Source organism: Takifugu flavidus, chromosome 13 (assembly GCF_003711565.1).
Source record: "Takifugu flavidus isolate HTHZ2018 chromosome 13, ASM371156v2, whole genome shotgun sequence".
NCBI classification, from domain to species: domain Eukaryota; kingdom Metazoa; phylum Chordata; class Actinopteri; order Tetraodontiformes; family Tetraodontidae; genus Takifugu; species Takifugu flavidus.
The window spans coordinates 8077897-8090125 of NC_079532.1; the positions used below are offsets into that span (position 1 = coordinate 8077897).

At 47.1% G+C, this 12229-nt stretch overlaps 1 protein-coding gene across 2 annotated transcripts in view; it reads left to right on the forward strand.

The window, feature by feature from the left end:
• Positions 1 to 12229, forward strand: part of met (MET proto-oncogene, receptor tyrosine kinase) — a 40451-nt gene that overhangs the window by 5454 nt on the left and 22768 nt on the right. The gene's annotated exons all lie outside the window — the stretch shown is intronic.

Consider the following 12229-nt stretch of genomic DNA (forward strand, 5'->3'; position numbering starts at 1 on the left):
GGTCAGGTTTAAAATTATTGTTCACGTCGTTGCCAGCGAGAGTGTATTATCCATTTATTCTGCATTCTTTCCCTTTGACTCACTTGATTACCGGCTCAGGCACGGCGTTGCTTTTACAGGAGGCTCAGGAGCATCTCTGCTGTGTAATTATCAGAGAATCGTCGTATCTCTGCGCAGTTTTGAGGCCCCTCAAGGAGTGTTTGATGCTCAAACAGCAGAAATTATGCTGACTTCGCTCTCTCGCACCTACAAAGCTGTCATCTCGAGCGATGCCCCCTTTTTATGATAGCTGCTCCAACTCAAATACACGCCTGTTGTGTGCTGCTTTGTTTGAGTTTGAACCTCCAAACGTGCACAAAAGGTCAAGTGCTGCATTTATCTGGATTCTTAAGCCGTTTTCTATGTTCCCCTTTATTGCTTGCTTGTCTTGCACCAATCTTCTGCTCAGCTGCCAGGTAAGGAAACAAGTTGTAACGACTGAACAACTGGCCATCCAGCCCCAGACTCTGAGTCTGGACCTGAGCGATCTAATCATAGCGCCAATTAATAGATTTATGGCAGCTATTCAGAAGCATATGTCAGGTAGACTCTCATGAGGCCAGATAAGAACAGCTATAAATTCATAAAATGGTGTAAACACTCAGTAGAGGCATACTTCAGCTCACACCACGGGAGGATCGGGCTGGATGTTTTCGCCACCAAATGGGGTGTTTCGTTTGGAGACGTCCCACTCGGGATGAGGCTGAGGCCCGGCGAGAAACCGTGTTTGAAGTCTTTTTAAGTGCCGGTTGTCAGGCCAGATGGAGCCCTTAACTCTGATTTAGGCAACAGGACCTGATAGATGCTGTCACGATTAGTGGCTCTCCTCAGCTGTCGACGTGATGGAGCCGATCTGCCGCTCTGGCTCAGTCAATGGGGGCCTTTCTGTCTTCAGGATGCTTTGTGTTGGGTTCAGAAACAGACAATAATTCCCATTTATACCTCAGGATGCTGAGGTCACGATTGTTTTTAGTACATCTTGACATATTATAATATATTTCCAGATGCAGTTTAAATTCAAGAGTACAAGGTATCCTTTAATCTCTGCTGGTATTTTAAGTACTGTAAAGAATTTAGTCTATTTACATCAGTCATCAGTCTATTTAGACTTTATATGCCTGTTTACGCCGTTAATATCAGCTCTTAAAGAAATTTTAACGAATGTTAAAGTTTTAAAGGAACATTAAAAGACCAGCTTGTTATAAATCCTTAATAAAACGCTTATTTAGCTCTTCAGTTCTCAAATTGAAACTGGTTTTAGGCTTGAGGGACTCTCTGAATACCCATAAGTCTCCTGAAGGGGCAGGAACGCTTGAGAGTAAAAAATAAGAAACAACCACAGGTCAAAATTATCATTGGATTACTATTGATTTGAGAAAACCCACCAAACACTGATTGCTTTTAAATTCAATCTCAGTACTGATTGATTGTAGCCTGTGTAATATAATTGCAGTTGGGAGATGCTTTTTGACCGACAGCCATTTTGATTAGCCCGCCTGTTTTAATGAAGGAGGTTTAAACGGGCAGCAGCTGCACAGACTCCATTGATTTTACGTTATGCTGTTGAGGCATTCCTAATAATTTCTGATTATCAAGCAGGATAAAGACTCAGTTATCTGCCCTGCCAGATATATTTGGCTTTGGCTTTGCAATACAAATCTTTTTTTCTGGTCACTTGATAAGATTGAATTGAGTTTTATTTGCATTTAAGAAACTTTCACGAAGAAGCAAATAGAGGAAGGGAATAAGAGGAATGGTGAGGTGAGCCGGTTCTGCTCACTGCAGGTCATTCCCAGGACAAAAATGCCTCAATGCCACCTCAACGCTGAGGTGCACAGTGCACGTGTAGCTTCTATACTATAAGGTACCTACAGAAACCTTAGTGAGCCATATCTGGGGCCTGCATGGAGGTTGTAGTGGTGAATTCATACACTAAATATAAAATAATAATAATTTCTGATATGAAACTGGTGTTTCGAGCCACCGATTGACTTCAAAATGTAAGATCGGCTCAGCATCAGAAGCTTTGTGCCGTCTTTTTCAGAGACGGTATAAAAATAGAAGCCGAAACTCCCAAATATAAAGGAAATTCCACTCTCTGTTTCAGTCTCCTCCTTATCTTTACTTAGCCAGTGTTTACATGAACCTGCCTTATGAAATTTATTATTTACCCTCTGAGACATGAGTGTGGTTTCATAAATCACTTTGGAGCTGAAACCCAGTCAAAATCTCACCGCTGGTTGCAATAGCAAGAGATTAATCAGTCATCAGGGCTCCTGATGTTTCAGGCGTCCTGGGTAGTTTTCCAGCCAGTGATGATGAAACCCGCAGCAGCCTGACAATAGACTGACTTAATACTGCAAATCTCTCCATAATGCTGCTGATTCAATGGGCTGTGCAATGGAGGAGGCTTGTTGTCAGGTCCCGCATGCCCGAGCCTGCTCATGCTGTTCCTTAGCTAGTATTTGTTTGTGCGAAGTCTTTCTCTGTGTGAAACACATGTGCAGAAGTGGTGCACGACTTAAGGCAGCACGATGCATATGGATTCTAGTGTTGTTTTGGAGCTATGCTGCTATTTGCTCGCTTTAAGTTGATATTATCTGTTTCTTAATCACATCTGATCCATTTGATCCCTTTGCAGATAATTTGTCCTTTTTTTCTAGCTTGAGGGCATTCAAGTTCAGACAGATGCTCCATGTGTAGAGATAAACAAAACTACAATAAATAAGGGTGAAGATGAGAGGAAACAGATTCACCTATTCACACCGAGATCCTCGATTTGCTGAGTTTCCTCCTTTGCTGTTGGCTCTGGTGTGCAGGAAACGATCTGTGGGATTATATGTATGTGTTGTGGTGCCGAAGGCCTCATCACACTGCTCTAGGCGCACTCAAGGTGATTTACAGGCCTGTAAAACTGTGGCATTACAAGCAAACCCTTTCCAGGATCAGCATCCTCGCAAAGCTGGGAGACGGCGAAGCGTTTTCCTAGGCTTTGTGGCGCAGCAGTCGTAGACTGTGGGCTACGTGTTCCAGCCTGTCGGTGCCATCGTTAATGCAGAAAACCCCGCCATGTTCTGTAAAGGCGAGTAGGTGTCAGACGGTGTGATGGAATCATCAAAAGAATGAAAATAATATGTTCCTGTCCTGTCCTGTCCCGTCCCGTCCTTGCGCCTCCTACGTCTCACAGACCTCTGCTCTCTGAGGGTGCGTGTGGGGATGCATCGGAAGGTTAAGCCCGATGTTTTCGTATCTGCTCAAAAGATGTTGGAGGCTGCACGTCGGTGCATGTTGCACTGTTGTGTTGCTTAAACAGGTTGATTGTATATTTTTCACAGGTTCAGCTACTCGTTGTTGATGAAACAGATTCTCTACATGATTGAAAATGTGATCATTTGGAGCCGCATCAAAAGGATCCAGCTGTCGGATGTACGGACATCAGGATAGGATGAACTCCGGGTGTCTTTTTTGGGGGACTTTTCTGATAGGGAAGAGCCCCCACCCCCCAGTGAAGACCACATGGGTCCCGACCGGTCTGGGTTTGCCTTTGGATTCACCCAAGGATGGACGGAGGGAACTGAAAAGCTGTACCTAAAAGCAGGGGTGGCGAGTTAATTAACCATGATGATACGCAGGAATCTGTGTGTGTGACTGCTGTGCACCTCCACCCTCCACCTGGACCTCTGCTCTGTGCCCTGGCAGATCAGCACCCACATTCAGCTGCACAACACTTAAAAAACCATAAATCTCCATCCCGTTTAATGGGATAATATAAGGGCGGACTTAAGGATCACCTTGGAGCCGTGCAAGCCGTCACGATCCACAAAGGATCGTTCCGCTCCATTAATGACGAGAATCATCAACCTACTGATTCTTTGCTCCCCGATCTGTTGTGTGAGTTCCAGCGAGCTTATTTCAACACTGTCCGTCCACTCTCGTGGTAGGTGATCAGGGTTAGATGCCAGCCTGCAGGCATTTCCTGGAAGATTTTCCACATGGTCTCACATTCCCCTGATGTCGGCACTCAATTTTGATTCCACCGCGTTAATAATCAACTCAAGAGTTTGGTGACTTGTTTTGCTGGAGAGATGGAAGCATGTGTTAATCCATTTGCATGGGCTTTTGTGTGCACACCTTATCTTTGTCCCCTAGATAACGAGTAGAGTCGTAAAAATGCAAACCGCCAGTGCCTGCAAGCTGTCTCTCAACTCGCAGGGTGGGAGCCAAATGCTGTTACATTTAGCCAGAGCTGGTTTCATTTTCAGCCCGACATTTTGGCCTTTGTTGTAATGCTTTGAATAATCCTCAACAGCTCCACATGTTTTTCAGCATTTCACACAAGAACTTTTAGTTTTTTTTGGTGAGTAAAGACCCAACTTGTAGGCACATCACATGTACGCAGCCATGTTGGAGACAGTGTAGCTCTCATTAGATGTAATTCAGTGGATTTGTGGTCGGTTGATGGGTTGGTTGATGGATTGATGGAGTACAGATATAATTGAGCGTTATTGGGTTTTTGGACACAGTTTTATAAACAAGACAGACATGTCTGTGCTGAGCTTTTCTTATTCGGAGCTGTTTTTAATGCACTCCTGTAGCATCAAATACGAAGGAGTTTTTCCCTGTTGAGCTTATGAGTCAAGGCCCCTGAGCTATTTCCTAATCAGCGGCATTCCTCCGAGCCGTCCAATTCACCAGCTCTTGGTTAAAATGAGGCGTGCGGCCGTTTGTCAGTGAAGGACGAATCGCCCCTTCTCCTTGTTGCTCTCCTGCCTCATTTTGACCCCTGATCGTGCTCATTTCCTTGACTCTGGACCATTCAGGCTTTGTCATATGGTCTGAGTCCGAGCCTTTGAAACACCCATGATCACAAAGGTCAGCAGATGTGTACTGGAAAACTGTCAGGATCCTTCATAAAAGAGGTTTGCAAGCCATGCAGGGGATATGTGTGTGTCTTGGATTGGCTGACCTTGCTACGGGCAGGATGCAACACCTTGAGTGTGTGCTGTGTACCCTGTCACAGACTCACTGACAGTCTGCATATTTGTCAGCAAACTGAAGCCTCCATCAGCAGCTTCCTGGTCCTGCTCCCGACATCACATCCTGTTCAATAATCAACATTACCAATAAGACAAAGACATTTGTCTCTAACTGTTCCCTGGAAAGGTTTGCGCAATAACTTCCAGCGCACTCAGAAACCCAGAAGCTTCCTAGCAGATAAAACTGAAACGTGAAACTGAATCGTGACCTTTATCATTGTTTTACCTTTAAGGCTTAAAAGAGCAGGAAAGCCTCCACATTTCCTGAACACACAGATAATGAGTGACCAAATGGATTCGGACACCATGGAATGGACACCATTCCAAGGTCTCACCACATTTGAGATCTAATCTCCCTCCGTCCCATTCAGCCAATAATCCCCTTACAATCCAAGCAGAGGATTGTGCCAGAGTGTGTACAGAAGTAATGGAGGGCGACAGAAAAGAAGCCCTTCTGTCCACGGCCCCCCGGCCTTTACCACCCTCACAAACAAAGCCCCACAAACAGAAAAGCCAACCCGCCAACCCTGACACGCTGCAGATACTGTTTCCTGCGGGCTTTGATCTTATCGTCCTGAGCCGTGATCTCAGGTTGAATCATAGCTGCACACCTGAGTGGGCTGTGGCTTGTCAGGAAATGAAGGGTGCTGGTTTTTACAGTGGAAGGCCTGAGTTTCATCAGCAGCGAAGTTTACACAGGAGACAAAGTCCTCCCATTTCCCCCTGAAACAGCCATTGGCTGTTGTCAGTTGTTTGGAAATATCATCTGATTTGATTTAAGGATAAGGATAAGTACTAAAAGAAAAAATAAAAATAAAAGACTCTTATGTTATGTACATTGCTGTGTACATTGTACAGTATATACAGAAATTATAAAAAAAATTATGTACAGGAGTGTCGGGCAGTGTGAAGACAAAAACAAAAAAAAATTGATTGTTTTGATTTGATTGTTTTCATGGTTTCAGAGGAAAAGATGACCTATTTCATTCCAAATGAAGCAATCATTGTTATTGTTGGGCCAAATCACACCCTTCAGGTCTGCTTTTCTGGGTGAAAGGTGGAGCCGAGACGTCTCCGCGCCGACGTCCTCCAGTTCTCAGCAACACTGATCAGATGCAGCAAATCAAGTGGGAACCCGACCTGATTGAGGCGCACGGCGCCACCAGATGACAACTTCCTGGACTTTTACCAGTGTTGTGATACGTTTGCGTTGTGGTGCAGATTCTCCAGGTTACCACCTGCAAGAGTCTCGACATGCAGCGCGATAGTTTATGGCACCTTTGCAAAAGTCAGTGAAGCTAACGTCCGTTCTCTAAAGCCGTTTCATGAAGTTTTTGGCTGTTTGAGTTTCATTGGCCTTCGGAGTTGAATGTAGGTCTTTCATGGAGAGATGCTCCGCATCACGTTTACTTGAGTGTGTCACTCGGAGGGGGAATAAACGAGAACAGCTGTGCAGCTTCTTCCCCGCTGCTGTATTTCAGATCCCCGCTCTTGCCCTCTGCCGGCGTGCCGCAGTCGCGTTTGCTTTCCCTCATCTGGCCCTCATCTGAGATCCATTGTGAGCGCGAGCGCGAAGCTGCTGCCAAGGCAACGGCCACCAGTGATCTCATCCCGTCCAGGACCGTGCTGGGATGATGAAGCCCGCGTGTTCAGACCTTCTGTTGACCCTCGGTTGATAAGCCGGCTGGCTGCTGAGGCGCAGGCCTGTGCTGTTTACAACCAGAGGTTATCTGCCTTCTTCTCAACGGCTGCTGTTGAGCTGCTCGTCTCCAGCTGCTCTTTCCCTGCCTCACCTCACGCACGAGCCCGTCCCCCCGCCTCGGCTTGTCTTTACATGGCGTGGAGAAGGGCCCAGAGGAGCTCTTTTAGGCAATTTCTGCTCTCCGTTATGAACCTTGCTGTGAAGAGTCTGCCAAGCGTCTGCACCCGTGGATGGATTGGATTATTCCAGACTGACAGGGAGAAGGAATTCAGCACAACAAAAGCACTGGCTCAGTAACTCTGAAAACTGTCCGTTTTTATCTGCGCACGTCCTCACTTCAAATCACATGCAGCCTAATCATTTTGACATCGCCAGTGACCGCGGCTGTGCTTCCACCCCCACCCCACCCCCCCGTGACAGTGGTAAACAGTGGGAGACAGCAAATAAAGCTAATATGGTCATACAAATGGATGGTGATGCTAACTCCCTCATGTGGCCCCAACACTAAATCAGCCCCCCCCCCTCCCCCTTATATTGGTGGATCTAATAATTAAGAGCACATGTAGAAGGTGCATTTGTATTGATGGAGGACGGCTGCACTCAGCTGTCACAGGGAGGACCGATATGACCTCGTAAAAGCATTAATGGTCAATCCTGATCAGAGAGAAAAAAAAGCATGTGACACCTTGGAAATCAACCAGCGTTCTGACGCAACACAATCAGAGTGCTGAGACAATGTGTCTGAGGTTGTTTGCATGCACGTCCAACCGCCCTGAAGAGGTCAGTGAGTTGAGTCCTTGCTGCAGTGGAAATCTGTAGTTCTTTTACTACATATATCCAGTATATATCTCACAAGATGCCGCTCTCACCTCCCTGTATCCCAGCTAACGCGCTGGGTCATTAGACATTCTGTCTCAGCATCCTCGCAGCAGACGTCTTTAATCCCGACATGACTTCAGCATTTCCACAAATAAAAGTCATTGGGAAAGGCGAACGTCCTGTGGAAAGGTTTAACTGTGCGCTTCCTGCAGAAAGTGTCGACCAACCGTGACGACCTTCGGTTTATATGGCGTAATGCGTCTCACATCTGAGCAGCTCTTATGAAACACCTACTGTCGGAGAGGAGCCGCGGAGATGAAACGAGGCATCGATGTCAACCAGAGAAAATGGGCGAATGTTAAATGCCAATAGCGCGGATTCATTAACTGGTCGTAAAGAATATTTTCCCTTAATATCTTATCTGCGGAGAAGAAGGCACCGAGGAGTCGACCTTCTCGGATCCCGTTTGATCTGCAAACTGTAACTTCAGCTGCTGTGTCAGCCTGACCAGAACGCTCATTTGCAGGGGCAACTCTGGAAAGCTCATTTGAAGAACCCACCGTTGCCATTTAACAGAAGTGGAATCAAAGAGGCTCCGCTTCTGAGGGCCGTGCAGAAAAACGTCTTTTGGCCCTTGATCACCGAAACTCCATCACCCCCCCCCCCCCCCCCTGTTTTCAATTGCATAAATCCTGCATGTCGAGGGTAGAAACGCAGGAAAATATGCTGATAAAAGCAGCACAATGAGTCACAGTGGCAGGTTGTGATGAAAAGTCCTCCCTAACTCTCAGCGCTGATATTTTTGTCTCTTTTTGGAAGCAAAGGAGGCGGAGGATGCCAGATCGTCATTCAGGTTTCTCTTTTCCTGGGCTGATTTATTGTCCTCTGCTGCAGACGGAGGACGGAGGACTCGCCTCTGAAGAGCATAAACCATCGTCCACATGGCGAACACTTACGAAAATCCTGTCCTGTGGGCGGAGCTTCGGGATAAATCCGTAGGAAACACGGTCGAACCAGAATTAAAGCTGAGGGAAGATGAAGGTGCAGGATAAAAACCTGCAACCATGCAAAAGGTCCAACTTCAGGTCATTCCTGGGCTCTCCCCACATTTGAGTAACAGGATCTGGTTAAATCCTTTTGTACATTTTTTTTGTATGGCTTCGTGTGTGGTTGCATTTGGAAAATCAGTTTTTCCATCAGTTTTTTCGGCATCACTGCCAGAGGTGTGTGAGAATTGTGGATTTGTTCAAGGAAGACCTTTTGCAGAAGTAGCGTTTGTTTTTTTAATTAAAATAAATACTTGTGTGTGAGGGGGACTGTTTTGGATCGTTATATACCGTGGGTGGTGCTTCATTGTGTATAACTTAAACAAAATCATGTGAGTAGAAGGTGTTCTTTTTCCCTTTTCTCTCTTGGGAGCAATTTTCCAGGCTGTAAAGTCGTCCTGCAGTAAACAAGAACTGTTAAAGGAGGATGAGCCTTAAACATTGGTGTGAGATGGGCGACATGCGTGTGGTTACAGAACTACCGGCACAGCCATGTGGTCCTGCACTCTCAATACCACCAAACTGGACGCTTGAGATTTTATATTAGAAAACAATCAAAGACAATATGAGACGGGCTGGGTTGTCCCAGGGTTCCCTGGACAGTGTGCATTACCAGTACGAGTCAATTTCACCCTTCATTTGCAGAGCTTGACCTCTCTCCTGCTGCTACGCGAGGCCTCAGTTGTGAGCAAACAACAGCTGGGGAACGCATTCGTGAAGTTTGTCGGTTGGAAAGCGGTGATTTTAAAAACCTCCACCAAGGCGGCCACGCCGAGTGACATAATGATGACTGCCGTTTCTGGAGCGGTGTCTATTTTGGAAAACATGCATGCTGAAGGCATCAGAAGGGGCCACACAGTGTCACTGTCTGTGGGGTAACAGTGCTGGGAAGAATCAGAGAAAGTAAGACGCCAAATATTGTTGTAAAATGTGTCCAAATGTCTATCAACATGATAAATGTGGGTTTGAAATAGTGTTTTCAAAACACCACTTAACTTGGAAGGGAAACTGAGGCTCAAGCGGTCTTTTATTGTGTAATTCCCGGGAATATGGTCCCTGCACCACTGAAAATGGGAAGTTCGATCCTCAGTAGCAGCTGCACCAGCAATCCAACACGCAGAACACGGAGGTCTGGAGATATCTTGTCTTCTTTTAGCATCTCTCTAGTTCGTACTCCTCTGTCCATCCTGTTTATGAGTGAGGCCATGCTCTGCCCACCTCGGGGCCCCATTACCAACAAAGCTGGCGTCTGGGCGCGAGGCCCAGCGGGGCGAGGCCGGCTGCGCTCCGAGTGCCGGGGGTTTGTCGTTGCCTGATTGTCCACTTCTCTGGCCGTCCAACACCCTGACAGTCGCCTGGAGCAATGCAGCCATGCAAAAACACATTAACACATGCGGTTGGTGTGAGCGGCCACCTGTGCGCCGTGCGGATGCACATGCACATGTCATGGTCACTAAAACAACTGAGGATCAGGTTGCTGCGTGCCCCCATAAGTCCATGTGGAGTACAGTAATGTGTGTCACATATGTGTGGCTGGGGCAATGCACACACGCGCACGCTAAGACTCCTGTGTCTGTAAGTCACATTCCTTTGTATTCCACTTTAAAATGCATTTTTACACATTCCGCCAACCACCGAACCCTTCTGCATGACTTAAACATGCAGTCTGAAGGTCAAAGGTCGCTTATTTCGGTATGTGGGGAGAATGATCACACAGGTTTTGTGTTTGGGTGTCGGGCGAACGCTACTCTGGCTAACCCTCACCGACGCGATACTTATTTTTATACATTAGCAAGCGCGCCTCCGCACTATAATTGCTCAGCCCTGACAATGTTGGTGTCAAACGTCTCTCCCGCCAGTCACACGGATTATAGCTCCAGCATTGGCGTGTCTACTCACAAAGGACCCAGGGGCCACAGCTCGAATATGAAAGTGACATTAGACTGCACAGATCGCCTTTCACCTCGCATTTGACTCCGCAGCGCAGTGCCACGGGGTTTAAGGGCTCCACCGCGCTGAAACCCAATCACCACGCCGTTGTTTTGGGGACAAAGGCTGCTGGTTAAGTAAGGAGCAGAAAAGGCAATACAGTATTTCACGGCTCTGCCCCACGGTGCCTGTCGTACAGGTGAGAGGCGCGTTCACAGGATGGCCTGAAAGATGTAGAACATCAGGAGCAATCGCCCCACCCATTAATCTTCCAGAAGGTAACTTTAGGAAAATACTCCAACATATGGTCTGGAAGGCTAGGTAATATCTGTAATATCTGAGTACTGGTGATATTCTATATTTCTGCCTGGAACCGTGAGTCCTCTGCCTCCCCGTCGCTGTCAGTGTGACGCCCGTTCAAACTCTCTGTCTTCATGCCAAGAAACAGCAGCGGCGCTTCAAACAAAACTTGTCAAAACAGTCTTTCCACTGTCCGGTTTCATTGCCTTGATCCTCAGAAGTACCTCAGTGGAGCCAAAGGAATGCCTCCAAGACCCTTTCACGCCTCCCTCCCATCGACTCGCTCCGCTTCAACAAACACTTTAAAGTCCCCGTTTATTTGGTCTGAAAATAATCGGCCCCTCCGCCTGTTTTTCGAGCCGCGTGGCATAATCTGCACGGCGATGACATCTCCGCCGAGAGGAGCTTTTGGGGAGGTGGCCGCTCTTCGTGCTCGCAGGTCTGCTCGGGGAGGGAAAACAGGAAATAGGACGGGATCAGAAAGTCCAATCCCAGGATAAAGCGGACACAGTAAAGGTGTACTTACAGAAGAAGTCAGTGTCTGTTGTTGAGACTCCTCAGCTGCTACCACGTGTCCATATCTTTGGCCCACGTCAGATGATCCAAAGCCAGGAACTGTCATCCCACATCCGGTTTTTGACTTTTTACTAGTGAGTAATTCAGTGCAGATCGGTTGGCCGTACCATCTCCCAGCTGCGCTTTTGGCTCGCCGACAGCCGTCCTTTCTGCCAGCTTCCAATTTCCTCCCCATAAGTTAACCATTGTCATCCTAACAGCAGCCACTGGCCTCCAGGACATTTAATTTAACCAAGGTTTGTTTCTGCGTGCTTGTCAGTCCGCCAGACCTTCCTTTCTGTGCGGTCCCGCTCGCCTCAGACGTACGGTGCCACCAACAAAAAAAAAAACTCCCCTGATTTATTACTTCACCATTGTCTTCATCATCTTCAAAGCTCCAGCTGAAATAAACAAGTGACGCAGCACGTTTGTCACAAACCGCGCGCGTTGGCCCGTTGACCCGGGCAGAACGGGGGAACCTTTTCTAAGAAGTTTCAAGCTGATTTTGAGAAAAATAAATCCAGAATGTCGTGGGCTGTAATAGAGTTTCATTCATTGATAAAATGTTTGTCATTGTCCTGAGCTCCGTTCAGATTCAGTCCAGTAACTGGAGACTCCACTGTGCTTTTTTTTCCACTGCCTTTGCCCCCCCCCCACCCCCCGACTGTAGTGAGGAGGTCAACATCTACTGAAGCTGAGAAAACAGCAAACTGTGGCCCGGTCAGGCAGCCAGGTCAAGGACCTTAAGAGCTGCAAGGGCCCGCCACCCAAGGGTCATTAATAATTAATGAAACCTGAGTCTG